We start from the raw sequence: 19207 nt of genomic DNA on the forward strand, positions 1-19207 counted from the left end.
ATATGTATATGTCTTTTCCTGTTGTCTGATTTCATCAACATGTGATAGTTATGGCAAATAAGAGGAAAAAAGTTATTACCCCTCAACCATCAGGTTCTTGAACCAAAGGGGTTAAGCACTCAATTTCACTTGCCCCATCATTGAAATGTTCTCACAACCAATGGACACACTTTCAATGACTCTTCATCTCATGCTCTCGATATTTATTTACTATTATTACTTCGTTTGTTTTTTTCCTCTCTTTTTGTATTTGTACAGTTTGTTGTTTTTTTGCACACTGGCTGTCCTCTCTATTGGGTGGGGTCTTTCACTGATTCTTTTATGGTTATTAGATTTATTGAGTATGCCCAGAAGAAAATGAATCTTAGAATTGTGCATGGTGACATAAAATAAATTTATTTCACAGCACATTAGCGTAGCAGTTAGCACAACACTTTACAGTACTGGCGACCAGGTTCAATTCCTGCTGCTGTCTGTAAGGAGTGAATAGACAATCACTGGTTCTAATTGATGACTGCTCAAATGTTTTTACAAACAGATGAATTTAATTGTTCTAATCTTGTCAGAGCAATGAAGAAACATGAGCATCAATTCTAGGTATTCCTTGATCAGCCGCCGTTTCTAGTAAAATCAAAAAATGCCAATGCTTCAAAGTGTAAACATAGGTTCATATGAGTGAAAGGGTTATGTATGAGGAGTGTTTGATACTCTGGGCCTGTACTTGCTGGGGTTTAGAAGAATGAGGCCAGGATCTCATTGAAATCTATCAAATGTTGAAAGGCATAGATCGAGTGGATGTGGAGAAGATGTTTGTTTGTGGGGGGGGAGGGAGTCTAGGACCAGAGGGCATAGCCTCAGAATTGGGGGGGGGGTGTCCATTTAGAACAGAGATGAGGAGGCATTTCTTTACCTAGAGGGTGGTGAATCTGTGGAATTCATTGCCACAGGTGGATGTGGGGGCCAAGTTATTGGATATATTTAAGGTAGGGGTTGATAGATTCTTGATTAGTCAGGGTGTCAAAGATTATGGTGAGAAGGCAGGAGAATGGGGCTGAGAAGGGTAATAAATCAGCCATGATAGGATGGCAGAACAGACTTGATATACTGGATGGCCTAAATCTGCTTCTCTGTCTTATGGTCTTAGGGTAATAAAGAACACACTGTTGACAAACCTGACTGTCTAAAAGTTCTAGTATCAGGTACCAGACACTTCTTGTAGGCCTATGTTTGGAAGATGTTATTTCACCAGTGAGTTAATTTGTTGTTAACTTTTTAAGTAAAATATCGACAAGGAATCTATGATGTCACTGCTAGATGGTGAACTTATTTAAGGTAGCTTAATGTAGCTCAGCTGACTCAGCTGCACTTTATTGAGCCATTTTACAATGAGATTGCAGCAATTTCCTTGGTAGAAATCCAGACTTTCTGGAAAGATTAACTTGTTTATGTATGGCTGCTTAATGGTCGATATTTGATAGAAATATTGCTCACATGACATTATAACAGGGCGTTGCACTTGGATAGCATATCCTTGATCACCCATTGTAAAAACCTCAGTGTAATAAACTAATATATCATATTGGTCATCAATTTATAGATAGTCCAATGCATTTTTACTGTACAGAGTAAGCCTCGGGTTCAGTATTTAAAATTTTAAAGCCTAAAAACTCAAGCCTTCAGGATTTCTCATGGAGGGATCAGAAGTGGAGAGAGTGAACAATTCAAGTTCCTGGGTATTAATATCTCTGAGGACCTAACCTGGTCCCAACATATTGATGCAGCTATAAAGAAGGCAAAACAGCAGCTACTTTTTGTTAGGAATTTGAGGAAATTTGGTATGTCACCTAAAACACTCGCAAATTTCTACAAATATATCATGGAGAGCATTCTAACTGGCTGCAGCTCCAGCTGGTGTGAGGGGGTGTGAGGGCTACCACACAGGATCGAAGTAAGTTGCAGAGAGTTGTAAACTTAGCACTAGCCTCTGTAGTATCCAAGATGCCTTCAAGGAGCAGTGCCTCAAAAAGGTGGCATACATCATTAAGGATCCCACTACCCAGGACAGGCCCTCTTATCATTGTTACCATTGGAAAGGAGGTACAGGAGCCTGAAGAGAGACGCTCAAAAATTCAGGAACAGCTTCTTCCCCTCTGCCATCTGATTTCTGAATCCACATTGAACCCATGAACACTACTTCACTACTTTTTTATTTCTGTTTTTGCACTACTTATTTAATTTGACTATTTAATATACACATATATACTTACTGTAATTCAGTTTTTTTCTGTATTATGTATTGCATTGTACTGCTGCAGTAAACTTCATGACATGTGTTGGTGATATTAAACCTGATTCTGATTTACATTATCAAAATGTGATGTTCTGTACATGTGAAATGCTGTGTTGGGAATTTACTGAGAAAAAGAAATTGCCACAGTGCTCAATCACTTCATTATCCCTGAGACCTGACATGGCCATTCTGTCAGAAACTTCAAAGCAGGTGGTCATGGTAAAATTGACAGTTCCTTGGGAAGACCCAGCTGAGGAGGTGTTTGAGTGTCAGAAAGCCAAGTACCAGGAGCTGGTACATGTACCAGAGACAGGGTGGAGGGCACTATGCCAGCCTACAGAGCTGGGGTGTTGAGGTTTTGCTGGCTGCTTGCTATGCTATTTCCTTGGTATTACGGAGGCTGCAAAGAAAAGAGCCATCAGGACCATCACAGGAGCTGCTGAGCGAGCCTTCAGGTGGCTATGGATCAAGGGGTGTGACCCGTGGACCGATGCTGCTGGGACACAAGCCAAAGCCTGATCAACCCCGGCTGGGTCACCTGGGCGAGTGTTTGATATTGAAAGATCCAAAACACCCAGTGACCCCAGGTTACATCACTGATGAGGTGTCCCAGCGCATCCTGGGATGTATTTCAACATCTATGCAATATAGAATTTTAGTGCCTTACTAATCGCAGTATAATTTAGATGGAGGGTGCTAAACTGTAAATTAGGAAATATAAAATTGGCAAAAGGGAAGACCAAGATTTTAAAGTAATATTTGAATGTACTGAAAGTGAGAGAAACTAGATTTGGCAGTAATTTTCAATCTCGAATTAGTTAGCTACTAGACAAAACAAATTACAAGGGTGTAAAGAAAGCAGTCAAGTAAAATGTTCTTTCAGTGAGCTGTCAGACACACAAAAGGGCCAAATAGTATCTTTCTATTCTATATGCTTTATTGATTATTACTGAATATGTACCAATCCATAGCTGGTTATGAACAGAATCAGAATCAAATTTAATAGCACCAGCATATGTCATGAAATTTGTTGTCTTTGCGGTAGCAATGCAATGGATAATAATAGAAAAAAGACTGAATTACAGTAAGTATATACATATATATTAAATAGTTAAATTAAACAAGTAGTGCAAAATAGGAACAAAAAAGTAGTAGATAGTGTTCATTGTATCAATGTCTATTTAGAAATTGGATGGCAGAGGGGAAGAAGCTGTTCCTGAATCATTCAGTGTGTGTCTAGAGGGTTCTGTACCTTCTTCCTGATAGTAGCAATGAGAAGAGGCCATCCTGGGTGATGGGGGTCCTTAATGATGGATGCCACCTTTATGAGGCATCGCTCCTTGAAGATGTCCTGGTTACTAGGGAAGTTAGTGCCCATGATAGAGCTGAGTAAGTTTACAACTCTCTGCAGCTTATTTCGATCCTGTGCTGTACCTCCACATACCAGATAGTGATGCAGCCAATGACACAGTAGTCTGCTAAATTTTGCTTTCTTTTACTCATAAGGTTTGCTGTTTATAAATAAAATACTCGTCTCTGCAAATTTGCCCTTGGCTTGCCATCAAAAACCTTTATCCTGATTGTAGAAGCTGAATTTTTATTTTTATCTTATTGAGATATAGCACAGAATAGGCCTTTTGGCCCTTCAAGCCGCGCTGTCCAGCATTCCCCTGATTTAACCCTAGCCTAATCATAGGACAATTAATAATGAGCAATTAATTTAATAACCGGTACTTCTTTGGGCTGTGGGAAGAAACCAGAGCACCGGAGAAAGCCCACGTGGTCATGAGGAGAACATACAGACTCCTTACAGGCAGCGGTGGGAAATTAGTCCTGGTCACTGATACTGTAAAGCGTTATGCTAGCCACTACGTTACCGTGGTGCCACTAGTTCATTACGCTCATTGCAATGATCATAATAGCCCCCTGTAAAGACCAACTTACCCAAAAATTTATGGTTTTTTTTTACACGTTCTTCTAATACAAAGTCTTGGTTACTCACTTGTTCTTGTACATTGTCATTTCTGTCAAAGCAATAAGATTTCATTACCTCTACTTTTCCACGTTTAGCCCTTACCTATTAATGGAGTTACTGTTGCGCTCATTTATTGTCCTCTTGATTCTGCTTTTATTACTAACATTTCCACTGGAAGTATCAACAATCTTGATCTAAGTTTCTGACTTTTCTAACTTTTGTTTAAAACCTCTCGGAAATGAATAGCTTCTTTCAGGATTACCTGGTCTGTTCTATTCCCACCAGCCGCCCCTATATGGTTCTTTCCCATGCAACTGCAGTGGATGCAACACTTGCCTTTTCACCTCTTTCCTTACTACAATTCAGGGTCCCAAACAGTCTTTTGAGGTCAAGGCAATTCACTTGCACTTTTTCCAATTTAGTGTACTTCATTCTGTGTTCATAAGATGGTCTCCTAAAATCAAATGCACACCAGATGTTTGCTTTGCAGAACAGCTACGTTCAGTCTGCAGTGGTATCCCTAAGCTTCCAGCTACCTGCTGCTATGATTCCCGATACCCCATCTCAATCCTATCCTAACTTTATGGTCTATGCCCTTCTCTGCCGTTACAATGAGGCCCAATGCAAGCTTGAGGATCCCATCTGCATCCCATGTTCTGTCTGGGCATGTTTTAACCTTCTGGAATTCCACTCTGTATCAATCATCCAAATGTAATATTGGATCACCTGTTTTTGTTCCCCTTTTTTCCCTCTGGAAGTGGAACTTATGTGCAACCTGATTTGTCAGGCCTGTCTTGTTCTGCATTGCACAACCCATATATTCTTTTGTCTATGCTCTCACTCTGTACCTGCCCCATCTACTAATCAAAGTTCAAAGTAAAATTTGAATTGAATTGACTTTATCTCTTACATCCTTCACATACACAAGTAAAAATCTTAACGTCACGTCTCCGTCTAAATGTGCAATGTGCAATCTGCAATCATAGTAATTTATAATAAATAGAACAGTCAATATAACATAGAAATAGACTCAAATCAGCGCGAGTTAATCAGTCTGATGGCCTGGTGGAAGAAGCTGTCCCGGAGCCTGTTAGTCCTGGCTTTTATGCTGCGATATCATTTCCCAGATAGTAATAGGTTGTGGTTGGGGTGACTTGGGTCTCCATTGATCCTATGGGCCCTTTTCTCACACCTGTCTTTGTAAATGTTCTGAATCATGGGAAGTTCATAACTACAGATGTGCTGGGCTGTCCGCACTACTCTCTGCAGAATCCTGCGATTAAGGGAGATACAGTTCCCATACCAGGCAGTGATACAGCCAGTCAGGATGCTCTCAATTGTGCCCTTGTAGAACGTTCGTAGGATCTGGGGGCCCATACCAAACTTCCTCAACCATCTGAGGTGAAAGATGCGCTGTTGTGCCTTTTTCGCCACACAGCTGGTGTGTACAGACCATGTGAGGTCCTCAGTGATGTGGATGCCGAGAAACTTAAAGCTGTTTACCCTCTGAACCCCAGATCCATTGATGTCAATAGGGGTTAGCTCATCTCCATTCCTCCTGTAATCCACAACCAGCTCCTTTGTTTTTTGCGACATTGAGGGAGAGGTTGTTTTCTTGATACCATTGTGTCAGAGAGATGACCTCTTCCCTGTAGGCCACCTCATTATTGTTTGAGATTAGATCAATCAATGTAATATCATCAGCAAATTTAATTAACAGATTAAAACTGTGGTGGGTGACAGAGAATAAAGGAAGGGACTTAGTACACAGCCCTGAGGGGCTCCTGTGTTGAGAGTCAGAGGGGTTAAGGTGAGGGAGCCCACTCTTTCCACCTGTCAGCGATCTGACAGGAAGTCCAGGATCCAGCTACACAGGCAGGGTCAAGGCCAAGGTCTTTGAGCTTCCTGTCGAGCCTGGATGGAATTATGGTGTTTTTTTCTGTATTTATCATTACACTGCTGTGAGATATGTTAACAAATCTCACAATATATGCCGGTGATATTAAACCTGATTCTGATTCTGATTCCGATTCCTGATTTTCCTGATTCTATTTTTTAATGCTGCGTTGGATCTGGAGTAGCAAGCATTTCATTTTCCTTTACACCCATGTACTGAAGAATGACAATAGACAATCTTCAGTCTTCTGTCTGTATAATATTTGATAATGTCTTTGTAGATCTTTGCTACCTCTTGTACTATGACTTTGTGTTTCTTACATGAGTACTTTCAGAATCAGGTTTAATATCACAGGCATATGTCATGAAATTTATTGTTCTTGTGGCAGCAGTACAATGCAGTACATGTTAATATAGGAAAAAACTGAAATACAGTAACTAATATGTATATAAAATAGTTAAATAAGAAGTGACAAGAAGAAAAAAAGTAATAAAAAATAGTGAGGTAGTGTTCATGGGTTCAATGTCCATACAGAAATCAGATGTCAGAGGGTAAGAAGCCACTCTTAAAACATTGAGCCTTCAGGTTACTGCACCTCCTTCCTGATGGTAACAGTCAGAAGAGGGCATGACCTAAGTGGTGAGGGTCTGTAATGAAGGCTGCCTGTATCATGTTCTATTTTAAGTTTCATTAATAACATTTTGGTACAATGTTGATGAATTCTGAAATATTTTGCACGTTTGGGTTTTCTGAGTACTTTGGAACATGATTAGACCATAGGATATAGGAGCAGAATTAGGCCATTGAGTCTACACCACCATTTTATCATGGCTAATCCGTTTTTCCTCTCAGCCCCAATCTCCTGCCTTCTCCCTGTGTCCCTTCATGTACTGACTAATTGAGAAGCTATCAACCTCTGCCTTAAATACACCCAATGACTTGGCCTTCACAGCCGCCTGTGGCAATGAACTCCACAGATTCACCACTCTCTAGCTAAAGAAATTCCTCCTCATATTCATTCTAAATGGATGTCCCTCTATTCTAAGGCTGTGTCCTCTGGTCTTAGACTCCTCCATCATAGAAAACGTACTCTCCACATCCACTGTATCGAGGCCTTTCAGCTTTTGCTAGGTTTCAATGAGGTCACCCCTCATTCTTCTGAATTCCAGTGAGTACGGGCCCAGAGCCATCAAACGCTCCTCATCTGACAAGCCTTTCAATCCTGGAATCATTTCTGTGAATCTCCTTTGAACCCTCGTTTCTTAGATAAGGGACCCAAAACTGCTCACAATACTCAAGTGAGGCCTCACCAAGTGCCTTATAAAGCCCAATGTTACACCTTTGCTTTTATATTCCAGATTTTTTTCTTTGGCCAAATACCGCATTTAACATGGTAGCCTTCATTGGACCATGTTTCTTGTTAGATTTTGTGCCTATAAAAGATGTAAATGATATTTCTCTAAATATTAACCATATTTATTATTGTACTTTCTAATGTAATTTCCCTTTTAACATGATTGAATAACTAGTTAATCTTACTCAACCCAAACTTGTAACTAGGATCCTGCGATCTAGTTCAAAGCATAAATTAAGTTCATAATCTGTTGATGAACTCACTGAAACCAAACAGAATCGAGTGATGTCAGGGTAATTTATGAACTTGGAGGATAAGTGAATAAGAGGCTGGACTCTTTTGAACTTTCTCTAAGTGTACAACCTTATGTGAAACATATTGCAGTGTTTCCTTCCACTAAGGGTGCTCTGTATATTCAAGTTGTTATTGTTCCTTGTATTACATAAATAGCACTAGAATCAGAATCAGATTTAATATCATAATATATCATGTCGTGAAATTTGTTGATTTTGTAGCAGCAATAAATGCAATACATGATGATAGAAAAAAACTGTGAAGCACAGTAGGTATATATATATAAGATTATTAAATTAAGTTGTCCAAAACAGAAATTAAAAAGTAGAGTAAAAAGTAAAATAAAAAAGTGTACTGGAAATGACATCAAACAATCTTGAAACTCGAATCTTCAAGCTGCATTTCCTTTGAATAATTGGCTTTTATTTGATGGCCAGTTGATAATCACAGTTCATGATATGAAACTTTGTGATTGGCACTTTTACAGAGCTGTGCGAGATTGAAAATTGTCACAACTCCTTGGATTTAAAATTTAAGAGAAATAATTCTGTTGGATGATATATGTGGAAACACTTCTATCTTGTTTGATGTAGTTAGTGGCACTGACACTGCACATCTGGAGTATGCACAATAAAGGAAGTACAATTAATGCACACAGTAATTATGATGTCATAAAGCAAACACTTTAATAGCTGTGTGAATAGGTGGCTCTGTAGGAATTAGTAATCTAATTTGAAGGGTTTGATATAACACAGAAATAACTCCTTGTGCATATAAACTATCAATTCCAAACACAAATGATCATTTACATTAATTCAAGTCAAAGTCAAGCTTATTGTCATTTAACTAAATACATGTACACTGTCAAATGAGACGACGTTTCTCCGGACCAGTGTATAAAGCACAGTAGTACAAATAACACACAATAACTCAGGAAAGTAATAGTTAAATCTGCAAATGAATTATGCATAAGTAAACAAAGTAAAGTGCATAAATTAAATGTTGTAGGGTGCAGAACAAATTAGTCTAATCAAGTTTATTGTCGTGTGTGTGTGTATGTATGTGTGTATATATATATATATATATATACATACACACACACACACACACACACACACACACACACAATAATAGTTATATATGAGTTATATATTTAACTATTTTTATATATATATATATAAAAACACACACACACGATGACATTTCTCCAGACTAGCACAGTAACATGCATATAACACACAATAACTTAGGAAAGTAAGAATTAAATCTACAAATTAATTATGCATAAATTAAGTGCATAAATTAAATTTTAGGATACAGTCCAAATTAACTGTGACACTTCGAATGCGATGCAACAGGAAGTTTATTTATTTTTTAAATAATTTTTATTTGTATTGGGATACAGCATGGAACAGGCCCTTCCAGCCCTTCAAGCTGCACCACACAAGCCCACTGATTCAACCCTAGCCTAATCATAGGACAATTTACAATGACCAATTAACTTAACGATCTGTATGTCTTTGGATAATGGGAAGAAATCTTTGCACCCAGAAGAAACCCATGAGGTCACGGGGAGAGCGTACAAACTCTTTGCAGGCAGCAATGGGAAATGAGCCTAGGTCGTTGGTACTATAAAGTGTTGTGCTAACCACTATGCTACCGTGCCACCCAGAAGCCTAATGGCCTGAGGGAAGAAGCTGTTTCCCATCACAACTGTTCTTACCTTTATGTATTGGAGTCTCCTGCCAGATGGTAGAAAGTCAGAGAGGATGCTGGATGGATGGGTGAGATCCTTGATTATACTACGGGCCCTGCATACACAGCACTGCTGTTAGGTGTCCACGATGATGGTAGGGAGACCCCTAGGGTTCACTCAGCTGTTCTCACAGTCCTTTGTAGGGACTTCCAGTTTGGTTCTCTGCTGCTCCACCACCAGGTAGAGATGCAGCTTGTCAAGATGGCACCATTTAAGATTTGGGTGAATGATATATGCTAGGATCATCTGGTATTGATACAATAGAACTGTGGGGGCTAGGGAAATCTAATTTTTTATTTCAAGTTTATGCTTGTAAACTGATCTGAACTATGTATGATACTGGAACAGTAATGCCATTGCCCTTTTGGGCATCTTGACTGGGAGAGGACGAAAACAAAATTGATGTTCCTAATGAAGTTGCTGTCCATTTATATCTTAGTAAAATATTTGTGTGTTACTTGAAAAAGGTCAAGATTGAATTTAGCCTCCAACCTGATGGTATGAACATAGATTTCTCCAACTTTATTGATTTATTGAGGTACAGCGCAGCAGAGGTTCTTCTGGCCCTTCTGGCAAACAGCTCCCTGTTTAACCCCAGCCTAATCACAGGATAATTTACAATGACCAATCAACCTACCTACCATACATCTTTGGACCATGCTAAGTAACTGGAGCACCTGGGGGAAACCTATGTGATCATGGGGAGAACATACAAACTCCTGACAGACAGCATTTTTTTCTCCTCCCAATTCCCTCATCTTCAATTCCCCACTCTGCTCCCCCCCCCTTACTTCTCTACTCCTCATCTGCCTTTCATCTTCCCCCAGTATCCCCGCTTCTTCTCTTTCTGCTATGGTTCCCTCTCCTCTGCCATCAGATTTGTCCAGGCCTTTATCATTTCCACCTATCACCTCCCAGCTTTGAACTTCAACCCCCCTCCCCACCCACCTAGCTTCACCTCTCACCTTGTACTACTTCCCCTCCCTGGCACCCCCACCTTCTTATTCTGTTTCTTCCTCCTTCCTTTCCATTCCTGAAGAAGGGCCTCATCCTGAAACGCCGACAGTTGATTCATTTCCATAGCTACTGCCTGACCTGCTGAGTTCCAGCATCTTGTGTGTGTTGCTTTGGATTTAGCTGTTTTTTAATTTCTCTTTCAAATTGGACTTTTGGAACAAAAACCAAATATAAAAAGGTTGTAATATTGCTTCTGCCAATGCAATAATAGATAATAAATTAGGACTTGGGAACTGTGTCAGATGAGTCGGAGCTGCTTAGACAAGTCAAGACTAGCTTTATAGACATAGCAAAAGAGGGCAGAGGTAAACTGTAAAGGTCACAAATTACCACAGGCTTGCATTATTGCCACATTTAATTGTTTTAACTGATATTACTGGGGAGCCTTATCAGTTGCAGCTCTGGTGATTGTTTAGTTAAGATAAGTTCAGAAGTCGAATAAATACTGATAATACTGATGAGGTAGAGACAATTTTGAAGTTCTTTTAACATTAACCTCAGATAATTCCAGCGTGTCTGTTGATTCAAAATCCTTCTGTGGCTGAAATGTCTCAAGTATGAACTAACCCAAGTTTTTACAATTTATTTTTACTTTGACGTCACAATTGCCTTTCGAGGTGAATGTAAGCAGCTGGTGAAGTCGAGTTGTGTAGGAGTACACAAGGTATGAGCTGGAAGTCTTATACTTGTCATTTTTAAATGAATGTGTCTTGAGTGTAGTAATGTCTGTATCAAAGTGGAATAGATCGGAAAGTAAGTGGAATTTTGTTTGAGTTAAGTTTCTCGCACGATAAATCATTGGATAGCATGAAACATTCAATACCAAATCGCATGAGTGTTACAGTTCTGAGAGCATGAGATCTGTTCAGTTTTCAGACTTGACATTTTTCTATTCTGCCATTTTTATAAAGAAATGATGATGTGTGGATTAAGATCAGCCTTGATAGTAATTGAGAACGCATTTGGCATCAGCCGTGATCCACTTTAGTTGTTCTATTTGTCCAAATTGCTAATACTGAAAGCTCAGTTTAAAATGGCTTCTGTAGACTTTTGGACTTTTACAATGGAACAAGTGTAGGAAGTATTATTACACGTCAGTGTGCTGCATTGCTCTGAACGTATTTGAAGATGGAAGCCGAAAACACTCCCTGTTGCTCAAACTGTGCTGGTAATCAGAGACAGGGAGTGTCTCAAACAGTATTTATCGAATTATGAGACGAAGGAGCATGGCCCATTTTACTGACTAGTGAATGACCTATACATGAGATACACATTAACTACTCTCAAGTTTTTATGAAGTGAGGGTTCAATGTTGTTGACAATGTTGTCATCATCTTCACACAATGACTCATTTACATGAGTGTAAAATTTGGAAGCAGGATTTGGCCATCTGGCTTTCCAAGCATGCTCTGATATCTCGTATATCAGATATCAGGCTGATATGTATGCTAGTGTATAATATCAAAATCAACATGGGCATTTAAACAGGAAAAGGGTTAATGGCTCTGGGCCTGAACTCGCTGGAATTAAGAATTGAGGGGGGATCTCATTGAAACCTACCAAATATTGAAAGGCATAAATAGAGTGGACGTGGAGAGGATGTTTCCAATAATGGAAGTCTAGGACCAGAGGGTACAGCCTCAAAATACAAGGACCTTCTGTTAGAACAGAGGTGAGGAGGAATTTTTTTAGCCAGAGGATGGTGAATGTATGGAATTCATTACCTCAGACAGCTGTGGAAGCCAAGTATCAGGTACACATAAAGTGGAGGTTGATAGGTTTTTGATTAGTAAGTGTGCCAAAGGTTATGGGGAGAAGGCAGGAGAATGTAATTATGGGGGGAAATAAATCAGCTATGGTTGATTGGCAGAGCAGACACAATGAGTCGGATGGCCTAATTCTGCTCCTATGTCTTATGGTCTTGTGGTCTTATTCAGTTCCAAAGCTTTGGTCATTGTGTAGTTATATTTTCAAACAATGAGATCATACCCATTCCTTTCTGCAATGAGATCTTGCTCACTCCCTTCACTCTGTACCATTTATTCACTTTCCTTGATGCTTTTAATTTTGTTATTTTAAATTTTTCTGCTTTGACTCCTTTTGCTGTCTGACTTTGCTTTTGCTATCTATTTAATGGTTAGTGCATCAGTGATACCAATTGGGGTTCAATTCTTGTTGCTGTCTGTAAGGAGTTTGTACATTCTTCCCAAAATTATGTGGGTTTCCTCCAGGTGCGCCAGTTTCCTCACACATTCCAAACAGGTAGTGTTAGTGGGTTATGGGCCAGCTATGTTGGCACCAGAAACACTTGCAGGCTGCCTAACACAATCCTAGCTGATTTGATTTGGTGCAAGATGATCCATTTCACTATGATTCAGTGTTTTGATGTACATCACAAGATCACAAGACAATAGTCATAGTCATACTTTATTAATCCCGGGGGAAATTGGTTTTCGTGACAGTTGCACCATAAATAATTAAACAGTAATAAAACCATTAAATAGTGATATGTAAATTATGCCACTAAATGATGAAATAAGTCCAGGACCAGCCTATTAGCTCAGGGTGTTTGACCCTCCAGAGGAGGAGTTGTAAAGTTTGATGGCCACAGGCAGGAATGACTTCCTATGACGCTCTGTGTTGCATCTTGGTGGAACGAGTCTCTGGCTGAATGTACTCCTGTGCCCACCCAGTACATTATGTAGTAGATGGGAGACATTGACCAAGACGGCATATAACTTGGACAGCATCCTCTTTTCAGACACCACCGTCAGAGAGTTCAGTTCCATCTCCACAACATCACTGGCCTTACGAATGAGTTTGTTGATTCTGTTGGTGTCTGCTACCCTCAACCTGCTGCCCCAGCACACAACAGCAAACATGATCACACTGGCCACCACAAACTTGTAGAACATCCTCAGCATCGTCCGACAGATGTTAAAGGACCTCAGTCTCCTCAGGAAATAGAGACGGCTCTGACCCTTCTTGTAGACAGCCTCAGTGTTCTTAGACCAGTCCAGTTTATTGTCATTTCGTATCCCCAGGTATTTGTAATCCTCCACCATGTCCACACTGACCCCCTGGATGGAAACAGGGGTCACCGGTACCTTAGCTCTCCTCAGGTCTACCACCAGCTCCTTAGTCTTTTTCACATTAAGCTGCAGATAATTCTGCTCACACCATGTGACAAAGTTTCCTACCGTAGCCCTGTACTCAGCCTCATCTCCCTTGCTGGTGCATCCAACTATGGCAGTCATCAGACAACTTCTGAAGATGACAAGACTCTGTGTAGTAGTTGAAGTCCGAGGTGTAAATGGTGAAGAGAAAGGGAGACAAGACGGTCCCCTGTGGAGCCCCAGTGCTGCTGATCACTCTGTCGGACACACGGTGTTGCAAGCATACGTACTGTGGTCTGCCAGTCAGGTAATCGAGAATCCGTGATGCCAGGGAAACATCCACCTGCATCGCTGTCAGCTTCTCCCCCAGCAGAGCAGGGCGTGGTGTTGAACGCACTGGAGAAGTCAAAAAACACGACCCTCACAGTGCTCACTGGCTTGTCCAGGTGGGCGTAGACACGGTTCAGCAGGTAGATGATGGCATCCTCAACTCCTAGACGGGGCTGGTAGGCGAACTGGAGGGAATCTAAGTGTGGCCTGACCATAGGCCGGAGCAGCTCCAGAACAAGTCTCTCCAGGGTCTTCATGATGTGGGAGGTCAATGCCACTGGTCTGTAGTCACTGAGGCCGCTGGGGCACGGCGTCTTCGGCACAGGGACGAGGCAGGACGTCTTCCACAGCACAGGAACCCTCCGGAGCCTCAGGCTCAGGTTGAAGACATGGCGAAGTACTTCACATAGCTGAGGGGCACAGGCTTTGAGCACCCTGGTACTGACAATATCTGGTCCTGCAGCCTTGCTTGGGTTGAGACGTTTCAGCTGTCTTCTCATCTGTTCAGCTGTGAAGTCCACCGTGGTGGTTTCATGTGGGGAAGGGGTATAGTCATGAGAGCAGGGTGAGGGACTGTGAGGAGGGGTAGGAGGGTAGAGTGGATATGTGTTGGTTGGGGGCTGACAACAGGTGACTCGTGGGGGATGGGCAGGGGCCACAATGTCAAATCTGTTAAAGAACAGGTTAAGTTCGTTGGCCCTGTCCACACTGCCTTCAGCTCCTCTGTTGCTAGTTTGCCGGAACCCAGTGATGGTCCTCATCCCACTCCAGACCTCTCTCATGTTGTTCCGCTGGAGTTTCCACTCAAGCTTCCTCCTATACCTGTCTTTAGCCTCCCTGATCCTGGCTTTCAGGTCCCTCTGTATTGCCCTCAGCTCCTCCCTATTTCCATCTCTAAACGCAAACAACAAGAATTCTGCAGATGCTGGAAATTCAAGCAACATACATCAAAGTTGCTGGTGAACGCAGCAGGCCAAGCAGCATCTGTAGGAAGAGGTGCAGTCGACGTTTCAGGCCGAGACCCTTCGTCAGGACGAAGTCTCGGCCTGAAACGTCGACTGCACCTCTTCCTACAGATGCTGCTTGGCCTGCTGCGTTCACCAACAACTTTGATGTATGTTGCCCTCTTTTTAGTGTTCAGGATGTCCTTTGTTACCCATGACTTGTTATTTGAATAACAAAGGACAGTTCTTGTCAGAACATTGCCATCCACACAGAAGTTGATGTAAACAGTGGTGCACTCTGTGAGCCCATCAATATCCTCTCCATGTGGCTCAGAGTGCCTGCCAAAGTAGCAGATGTAGGCTGTTCAGCCCATCGAGTCTGTTCCACCACTCCACCTGGAGCTAAACTATTCTCCTATCTAGTTCCAATTTCCGGCTTTTTCCCCATATCCCTTGATACTCTGACTAATTAGATATCTATCAATCTCCTCCTTAAACACCTTCAATGATCGGGCCTCCACAGCTGTATGTGGCAACGAAATCCAAAATCCATAAATCCATGACCCTCTGGCTAAAAAAATTTCTCCTCATCTCTGTTTTAAATGGGTACCCTCTAACTCTAAGACTGTGGCCTCTTATCCTGGACTTACCCACCAAGGGAAACAGCCTTTTCACATCTACTCTATCCAACCCTTTCAACATTCAAATTGTTTCTATGAGATCCACTCTCATTCTTCTATACTCCAATGAATACAGTCCAAGAGCAGACAGACGCCCCTCATATGTTAGCCCCTGCATTCCAGGAGCAGGAAATGTTGAAGAAACAGAAAGGTTGCAGAGAGACCCTGCTCCTCCACCTATCTTGGTGTCATCTGCAAAGTTAGCCACAAAACCATTTAATCCATAATCGAAATCATCGATATACATTGTGAAAAGAAGTGGTCCCAACACAGACCCCTGCGGAACACCACTAGTAACCGGCAACCAATCAGAATAGGATCCCTTTATTCCCACCCTTTGCTTTCTCCTATCAGTCAATGCTCCACCCATTCCAATATCTTTCCTGTAATTCCATGGGCTCTCATCTTATTAAGCAGCCTCTTATGCGGCACCTTATCGAAGGCCTTTTGAAAATCCAAATACACAACATCCACACCCTCTCCCTTGTCAATCTTATTTGAGATTACCTCAAAAAATTCCAATAGGCTGGTGAGGCAGGATCTTCCCTTCATGAAACTATGCTGGCTTGGGCCTATCTTGTCATGCACCTCAAGGTATTTCATAACCTCGTCCTTGAGGATTGACTCCAATAACTTTCCAACTACCGATGTCAGACTAATAGGTCTGTAATTTTCTTTTTGCTGCCTCCCTCCTTTCTTACATGTGACAGATAAAGCTAGTTTTTACATAATATCTTTCTAAGCTGCTGTTCCTATTTTTCTACTTTCCTGCATTTCACTTGAGATTTTCATCCTGCTCCTAAGCTTACTCCCACCACAGTTTTTTGGGTTCTGAGATGGCTGCAGAGCCTAGATGGAATCTGCTGACTCAGCCACAGCTGGAGTAGGAAGTGTTGACAGGGTGAGTGGGTAGTTTGGGAGATGTTGCCCTCCTTAATTTATGCTGGACTTCTGTATATAGTACTGTGCAATAAGTCTTAGCACATATATGTAGCCAGGGTGCCAAAGCCTTTTGCACAGTACTGTATTTATCAACGTGGAGTGGAGAGCAAGTTTGTAAATTTGACAAGAGAAAAGGATGTTGAAAATGGTGAAGGTGGAGCGCTGCGGGACGTGTATGGGACAGGTGGCAGAGAAGGAGTGCCAGCGATGGGGTGTGTCATGGATGCAGGCACAGCTAGCCCTGTGACACCAGACAAGGTCATCTGATTCCAAACAATTGGTTTATAGATTGTTACAGTATGTGTCTCTGCTGCTTCCTGCTCCTGCCCCTCTCCCTTCCCCTTTTCTCAACCATGATTCCCCTTTCCTTTTCCCCTTCCCACTGTCACAGTCCACAGTAGAGACCCAGATCAGAATCAGGTTTATCATCACTCACGTATGTAATGGCTTCTCTGTAATGTTAACTGCTAAGGCAAATGTAATGGCTTCTCTGTAATGTTAATTGCTGAGGTAATGTTTTCTCTGTAGTAGCAATGTTTGGGTTATGACTTGGGTTATGACTAGAGATAAGGGGACTTTGGAATTCAGTGGCTATCCAATGGGAGAAATGTTATTCTTCCTTGTGTGTCTGGGAGCCGGGTTTTTTGCGGGCTTTCAGTCGAGGAGAGAGGAAGAGGAAGGACGTGTGTAGAGAGCACTGGTAGACCACTGGATGGCGTATACTGGGATCTGAGGGTCGGTGATGTTCAACGGAGATCGATGGTGGAGGAATGCCTACTGAGTGAGCTCCAACTGATACTGTGACTTTAATTTGGGCCCTTTTTTATGTTTTGTTTTGTTTATTTTCATTTAATTTTTAAATTTTTATTTATTTATTTATTTATTTCGTTTATTTGATTTCATTTATTTGTTTATTTTCATACTAACCCTGTATTCAGATTAAGATTCATAAAGTCTATCATTTAATTGCATATGGTGTACTGTCTGATATTTTGCGTTGTGGGTTTGTAATTGGGGGTACATTACATAGCATCCACACAAACGTGAATACCCAGTTTGGCGGGGCTGAAAGCTGATTCCCCTGGACGAACGCGAGTGGGTGAGCCTGAGGGTTACACGTATGTCATGAAATTTGATATTTGTGGCAGCAGTACAGTGCAATACATAAAATTACTGCAGTACTATGCAAAGCTCTTAGGCACCCTAGTTACATATATGTGTCTAAGACTTCTGCAAGTACTATATTTCCAACATAAGAACTCCCTTTTCTCAGAGCCATTTTGTGTGTTTCTTTTCCATTTGGAATATTTAAGAGACAGATTCCCAGAGCTCGTGAGGATGTTACTCTTTCTCATGGAGAATTTGAGATCATCCTTGATTCTTCTTCTCTCCTCCACCTGGTAATTTCTTGCCATGAAGTAGCTTGGAATAGAGTGTTCGTCTCAGGAGACTCGTGTTGTGTATAAACAATGTGCTTTACCCATTGAAGACAATTGAATGTTACTTGGGCTTCAGTGCTAATGCTGTTGGTCTGGAACAAACTGATGTTGGTTCAATCATTTTTCCAATGCATTTGTGAAGCCTGAGTTCTTCTCAGCAGTCTTTCCTTTATGGCTGAAAAATGCGCACACTGTGGATTCCGTCCATCTAGTGCAGGGTTCCCAACCTTTTTTTTTGGCCATGGACCATTACCATTAAGCAAGGATAAGAAAATCTGCAGATGCTGGAAGTCCAAAGCAACAGACACAAAATGCTGGGGAATTCAGTAGGCCTGGCCGCATCTATGGGAAAAAGTAAACAGTCAACATTTCGGGCCAAAACCCTTCACCAGGACCATTAAGTAGTCTGTGGACCCCAGGTTGGGAACCCGTGATCTGGAGGCACCATGGATTTCATCTTCCCCAGATATCAACTTGAGAAATTCAGAAATCACTTTACCCACTGTTACTTACTCACTTTCGGCCTATTACATCGTTGACGTTTAGGGCAGCAATGAAGGTCCTCCATCCCTAGTGGTGTTCAGGGCTTCCTTCATCATGTCAATAGTTTCCCCTTGGTTTTCACTACTGTCAGCCTTGCAAGTCCCAGGTGTAGACTCAGGAATACCATCGCACACAGAGATAGAAGGGTTCTTCATTGCCGTTTCTAGAACAATTTTATTTTTGGACCAGCCAGGGTTGTTAACACTGAATTGAACCCCTGAATCTGGATCAGTGAACCACTATTAGTTTGGCCTCTACCATTTGACTTGTTTGGCATGGGTGACCCTACCAAGAGCCAAAGTATAAAGCCCTGACTCCAGCCAACTTAGCTCTCTGGGTCATTGAGGCACGCAAACTTCCAAACCACAACAAGGTTGTGGTCCTCTTGGAGGACTTCACCACTATTTATCACCTTTTTTGATGCCAGAAAATACTCTTTAGAATCAAGAAGATCTGTGGAACATCCTTTGGTATCTGATCGTTGACAGAAGTTCATTTGTATGTGCGCTTCATGAAGGCAAGCAAGTAATGGTCCTAAGCATTTGATTAATAGCAGCTGTTTAATTCTGTAATGAAATAAGAACATAGCACAGTGCTGAGCTTTCAGCCCACAATATTTTGAAGATCAAT

At 41.5% G+C, this 19207-nt stretch overlaps 1 protein-coding gene across 15 annotated transcripts in view; it reads left to right on the top strand.

Annotated features, from left to right (window-relative positions):
* Window positions 1-19207, top strand: part of fbrsl1 (fibrosin-like 1) — a 1030575-nt gene that overhangs the window by 340263 nt on the left and 671105 nt on the right. For 3 of the 15 annotated variants that reach the window (XM_063074096.1, XM_063074095.1, XM_063074097.1), the window contains exon 1: window positions 10629-11247. The exons of the other annotated variants lie outside the window; for them this stretch is intronic. The gene's annotated coding sequence lies outside the window, so the exon portion shown is untranslated. Of the gene's footprint in view, window positions 1-10628; window positions 11248-19207 lie in introns of those variants that run through there. 15 annotated transcript variants of the gene reach the window in all.

This window comes from Mobula hypostoma, chromosome 21 (assembly GCF_963921235.1).
Source record: "Mobula hypostoma chromosome 21, sMobHyp1.1, whole genome shotgun sequence".
NCBI classification, from domain to species: domain Eukaryota; kingdom Metazoa; phylum Chordata; class Chondrichthyes; order Myliobatiformes; family Myliobatidae; genus Mobula; species Mobula hypostoma.